Source organism: Cupressus sempervirens, chromosome 2 (genome assembly GCF_028749045.1).
Source record: "Cupressus sempervirens isolate cs-2001-9-10 chromosome 2, ASM2874904v1, whole genome shotgun sequence".
In the NCBI taxonomy this organism is placed as follows: domain Eukaryota; kingdom Viridiplantae; phylum Streptophyta; class Pinopsida; order Cupressales; family Cupressaceae; genus Cupressus; species Cupressus sempervirens.
This window is the reverse complement of record NC_143119.1, coordinates 256,547,187-256,553,969: the sequence shown is the minus strand read 5'-3', so window position 1 is coordinate 256,553,969 and position 6,783 is coordinate 256,547,187. Positions and strand designations below refer to the sequence as shown.

General features: G+C 32.6%; 1 pseudogene; it reads left to right on the top strand.

Moving 5' to 3' along the window:
- Positions 1 to 4,911: 4,911 nt before the first annotated feature.
- On the top strand, positions 4,912 to 5,755 carry LOC149572019 (uncharacterized; annotated as a pseudogene).
- Positions 5,756 to 6,783: the final 1,028 nt, after the last annotated feature.

Here is a 6,783-nt window from a genome sequence, read left to right as displayed (position 1 = left end):
CTAATTATTTTTTGAAATGATGATGAATTTGAAATTTAGGCCTATCATGAAGATTTTTGGGCTAAGAATGATGGACAATTCAAATGAAAAAAGCATTGTAAAGAATTTAATGAGTGCTTATGACAAAGTGGGTTCTGAATCATGTACCAAAGGTAGTAATAACATAAAACAAGTACTTACATCAACAATAGTAAGTACCCAAATTAAGAAAGCTTGACTCATGAGAAAGACAAGAAAAACACTAAAAATTGGTAGAGGTACTCTAAGGAGAGCCATGCTAAGGTGTGAGAGATTGGAAGATCCAACAAAAAATAAGTTATGGGCATTCAGTGGTAGACTACTACGAAAGGATAAAGAAATTAGTGAAGTTTTGAAATAATTGATGGAATATTTTTGGAAAAATAACACACATGTTTCCCCTAATCAAAGATATGTTGTAAGAAGGAGGATTGGTAGCAAAAACCGTGACCCACATGCGAAACATTTTTTGGACTCAACTCAAACACAATTTTTTACAAAATTTATTGGTATGTATCCTCAAATTCGAATAAGTCAAAGATTTCTTGAGATGGGTAGACCTTTTTATGTCAAGATAAATACAAACACAACTTCTTGTTGTAGGATACATATTGAGTTTTCTAACCATTTTGATGTTTTTAGGCATATATGTGTGTTTTTGCATTCTAAGTTTGTTTTCTTGGATTATGACATGAATGAGCCACCAAGATCTTCAAGGGAATTCATATCCAACATTTTATGTGAAATAGGGGATGGCCAACAATTTTACAACACATTATGCTTGGACAGTACATGCTTATTTTGTGGTTCTTTGCAACTTTTATCAACTTGTGAACATATGAATAGTACACATGCAATTGGAAATGAAATAGTAGATTATAAAAAATTTAAGATAGTGACATATGCTCTAAAAGATGGAAAACAAGGTAAAAGATGTGATTTAGTCATTGAAAAGATTTTAGTGTATGAGTTCATGAAGATTTTTCATGAAAATATTATTTACGAGTATGCAAGGCATACACATAGAGCTCAATGGCTAGATTTGCAATTCAAATTGCACAAGGATACGTTTCCATTGGATACCATTGTTTTGATTGTAGACTTTGAAAAGAATTACACACTACAACCACAAAATGTGGTGCAAGAAAAGTATTATACTTCTCAATAGGTTTCCATATTTTTTCACATACAATTCATGCATTCACCTACAAGTAAAAAGGATGACACGAAGATTTTTATTGAGTACAATTTTTACATCAGTGATGATTGATCACATTCTACAAAGTTTGCACATGGTTGTTTTCAAGTATTTTATGGAGATTTGGCTAATAGGGGCATAACATATTGTCAACACATTATTTTGTTAGACAATTGTGAATCTCAATTCAAGAATGCACGGATGTTATATTGGTTGAGTAGGATGCACAGTTTGTGTAGAATTCAATCAATGTGGAATTTCACAGAGGCTAGTCATGGAAAGGGAGAGCACGATGGTGCAGACACATGCATCAAAAGAGCCTTAGCTCATAAAGAACTAAAGTAAAAAAATGGAGCAATATTGATAGATGTAAAATCCATCATCTAGTGGTGTAACACTACAATGGGTCCAAGTAAGGAAGGTGATTCTACAGTTTGTAGATTTTTTTGGCTGATAGATAATACTACCATTGCACCATATGAGGATTGTTGCACACTAATAGGATCTAGTGAGTTGCACTCTTTTAGAAGCTCTGATGCAAGTTCATGGAGTATTCACACATGAAAAATGGCATCCTATATTCCATCATGTGTAGAGGAAAATTGAGATGAGTGTGAGTCAACTGAATGGGTGGACAAATGGGATATACAGGTTTTGGACCCAATTGACACCTATCATCCCCCACAAGCACTACAAATGGTAGAGATGGATTCGTCTATTAACTTTGATCGCTTGTCTGATCTAGTGCAACCTAGTAATATATATATATATTTATATATATTTGTAATTTCAATATGTAACTTTATAACTTTTACCTAAGTATTTTCTGAATTAATGACCACATTTTGTACATTTGTCACTGCAGGCCATGTTTTTGTTATTATTGCACCTAAAGACAATGAAGAAGGGATAGATTATTATTTGTGTTGTTCTATCCAATCCAAACAAAAGTTGGATCAATTGGTTATAGATGGTGAAGTTTTAGAGTACCATGTGGGTGCGGTGTTTGTAACTGGCACATGGCTTAGATGATATTCTATGAAGAACCCTAACTTGTTGTTATTTGAGAATTGGAAAATAGAGGGGAAGATTCTTCATTATTCAAATCTAGTTGTCACATCAAATTTCCACATGAAAAAATATGGTGGAAAACCATATAATAAGATTCTTTGGAAAGTTCACGAGTCAGACCACAAGGCAATACTTGAGACATTAAAATGTAGAGCAGATCTAGTTGACTCATTAGATTGAATAGAGAGAGAGTGTGTATGTTCAATTGAATCCAAATACAATGTTGCAACCTCTCCCCCAAGATTGTCCACATGACAAGGTGGGTATTGTTATTATGTGTAAGTGATGAGATAAGTTTAAATCATAGATTTTATGTTTTGACTTGTTTAGAATCTAGATACATTATTTGAATTTATATTAGATTCTTTAATAGGACCCATTTTTATATTAGTCATTTAAATAAGTGAAAGTTTGGAATTTTTTGTTTAGATCAAAATGTAATGAAAGAACATGAAATTTTTTAGAATGTGAATGCTTTGTGATGTAAAGTCATGATTGTGTGCATGTAACCAAAAACTTCGAATTGGAAAAAGAAAGGATACAATGGGAGAAGTTTCTAAGACTCATCAAGCCATTCAGTAAGCCACTTGATCATTGCTAGAAGCTCAAACAAGTAATTCTTTGCATTTGGAACATTGTTACCAATGATGATATTATGAATAACATGATTTTATCTTTTATTTGTTTTGTCATCTGTAATTATTTTAGATAAACTCCAAAACAAATTTATATACAAACCATAAACTTATAAAACCCATCTTATAAATTTTTTAGATGTTGTCTATTTGGAAGCATTAAGACTAAAGTGTATGATCTTTGGTTCACTCCTAGTCACAAGAACTAGTAACTAAGTGTTCTTACAAACATCATGGATAGGCATTATTAATAGCAATCATAGGGTCTTTAGTTACAACAACAATTTCATCATTCATTTTTCTGTTTCATTATTCCTATAGAATTAGTATAAGCATTAGGCACAAAGTCATTTCTCATATACACACCAAAACTTCTACAATCCTATCTTGTGGAGGTCCTATTGTAACCAATTAAATATTTTCCCTTTTATTTCTTTTAGTTCATTGATAATCATTAATATTCAATGTGAGAGATTCAAGATGACTTTTCTAATCATCCATATCATACATCCTCTACTTTTAATTTTATCTTTTCTTCCAAGTGTTTCCAAATGATTTATAGAATTATTACTTTGAATGTGTAGCATTACATTCTTCTAATCCTACAAACAATCATCACTCATCCTAACATTTTCCATCAAAATAGATTTAGGATATCATCGCTTCCTACTTCTTCCTACTTTTTCATCCTTATGCTTGGGCTCGCTGCATGCAAGCCTAGGGTGAAGAATAGTCCCTTGGGCTCCCTACTTGGGCTCCCTACATGCAAGCCTAGGGTGAAGAATAGTAGGGATAGAAAAGAACTAGGCCAGCATAGCCAAATCTACCCCCCACACCCCTGATTATCGAACTCAATTTGTAACCCACCACTCCCTCTGCATTCACACATTGAAAAATATGGAATAAGAGTTCCATTGAAATCTCCAATAGAATCTTTAGATAGAAACTTCTAATTTGAAAAAAAAGCTATCTAAAGGTATGCTTATTTTGATTCATTCTATAAAACGATCGATCGATATGTATTCTCATTTTATTCTTTTATGTTTGTACATAGATGCATGTATTTGAAAGATGTAATACAAGGTCAGGGAGTTGGATTATCTGAAGAATTCTTTCCCCCTTTAAATTGACAAATTACTCTTATGAACCATTTGAAGAGGACATTGAATTGCTTATGATCATCTAAGGTCTAAAATCAAGTCATCCAAATTATTTTTTTTGACTAAATCCTAGATTGCATATTGTTATTAAATTGTCATAACGTCATGCATCCAGGTCTTAACCTTGGTGATTTTGATGATTAATGTGTCAAATTACAATTTACCATTAAACTAAACCATAGCTACAATCCATGGTAGTGGATAATTATTTTTTAAAGCTCTTTACCCTTTGTAAAATTAAATATGTTACCTTAATTAGTCTTCACTCTTACACATGCCTAAACTATTACTAAGGCAATACATCCAACATTTAAACACAATGCAATGGATTTGAAATGTTAGCCATAGAGGATTTACCAAGCTTATCCCAATTAGCAACCCCAAGGATCTGGAGTAGAAGAATTTGTAGATACCATCACTTGGGAGTTGGAGTGGATGATTTCAACATGTAATCTACAGTCTACACTTTATACCCCCTCTGTCCATGTCTTGGCTTACCCAAACCTCCTCCTACATCACAGGGTAATTCAACAGCACTGATGCTCTTCTTAACATATACCATTACATAAACATTCAAGTCAATTAAATAAGATTTTCATGTGTAATCAATACGCACCATGAAATAAATCTATTCTTCATCAATGGAAACAAACAGAGACATATCAACTTGTTTTCATTATCCCTTAAGATAACACTTAGAATCAATTCATTTCCTATAGCTATTAGTTTCAGTCAGTCATGCAAACTAATTGAAACATTAACAATACAAGTTGTCCCCAGTAGTGGTGTCACCATTTCCTCACATTTTGTTTAAAGTTCTCACTACCTAATGTGTAGAAGTGGAGCTAAATCATTCTCCCATTTGTTATTGCAAACAATTGTTGTTATGGGTAGTATTGCATACCTGATGGACACAAATGAGGAGTTTAAAAATTCATTCAGTGATGGATGGGATTGATTGTTGTCCAAGCATCCTATACCATTCTACTATTGTTTTGGTTTTTTTCATATTTTTTGATTCAATTTCTTAAATAGGTTGTCTAGTTATCCATTATCTATTATTGATTGTTGTAGATCATAAAATCAGAATTATATTTTGTTTTTGAAAATTATTTCTTTACTTGCACACAATTTGAATAATCTAACTCAATTCAAAATGCAGGAGTTTTTTTTTTTTCATAATTCTAGGCATTGGAGGTTTGATAGTACACTATTCATCAATCAACAACAATGATCCTTGTATGGTAGGATGTCGCAATTGTTGTTATGGATGGGGTACTTTGGATTGTTTTCCAATATCCATGGAAACTTGTGGTGCACTCTTGGTTATTTTTGTAATTATTTTTGCAATCCTTGGAAATTCCTATGGGCTACTAGCAACAACAATGGCAATTCAAAGGATATGGCAAACACACTATCACATATTGACAAAGAGGGAACTCACAAAGGTGCTTTTTTAAACTCATTTTGGACTTTGAGATCTACAAGACAAATAATTATCTACATTCATATTTATTATTTCCAATTTATATTTATCTTTTATTTATTTACTTTTGCATTGTATACTATTTTTATTTTAGGAATATGTTGTTGAAGACTTGCATGGACACTACATGCCTCCTAAGCTAGAACTAGAACATGAAGAATGCTTGAAAGCCTTGAAGCTCCTATAGATCCATTTGAAAACCAATATGTTGTGTGCACTAGTTTGATATTTAAGTTTCTTCCTTGGTTTTTCTGGTAATTGGCACAAGTATCTTCAGATATGTAAATGTATATGCCTATCAAGAATGCATAAGTTCACACTTATAGTAGGCCCAAGAATGGACTGATCTATGACTGTAAGTTAATTTCAACTATTCAATTCCTCCTACAGGTTGATGGTTTCATATTTACCTTCATTGGAACCATAGACCAAGGTAATGTGGTAGTGCTATTTTTGATATTGAGACTTCACCACTACATTGCTAACATTGGCAACCAATGCATTGTGCTTCTAATCTATTTGCTTCTATAGCTATTTATTCCATCTATTGATTGTCATTGTAGCTAATGAGATTAAATGGAGCATTGATGTGCTCACTTGAAAAATTTTTAAATACACTAGAAGTGATACGAGTATATATTGGGTAGGTTCAACTTATGCTTTGAACAGGAAAGAACTTTCTAGAATCACCCTATAAGCTGATTGGTCATATTGTAGCCTAATAGAGTCTAGTATAGAGGGTTGTGCCCTTGTGAGATTACATTTATTTGGTTTTGTTCCTTCTTACAATTTTTATTGCCTCATGTGTTTTGGGTTCAAATTTGAAAACAAGACACTCTCATGTGTCCTTTCTTAAATTATTGGTGTCACAGAAAATAATTCTTTTCAAATTAGTTTCTTTCTAGAGTTGATCAATATGAAATATAGTTTGTATATTCTCAAACAAAAAAGAGAACCTTGTTAGAATTCTTTAGAATAACTAAGAGGGGGGTAGGGGGGGTGGGTGAATTAGTTATCCAAGTTCTAAATACCCTAATAATACTTTTCTACCACTTATAGTGAGCCCATTAAATTATTCATCCATCCAAGCTTAAATCAATCATCTTAGCAAGTTACAACAAATCAACATGTAGGGATAAAACATGCAAGATCAACTCATGACATAGTGATTTACGTGGAAACCCAATTTGGGAAAAACCACCAGTAACATGCTAC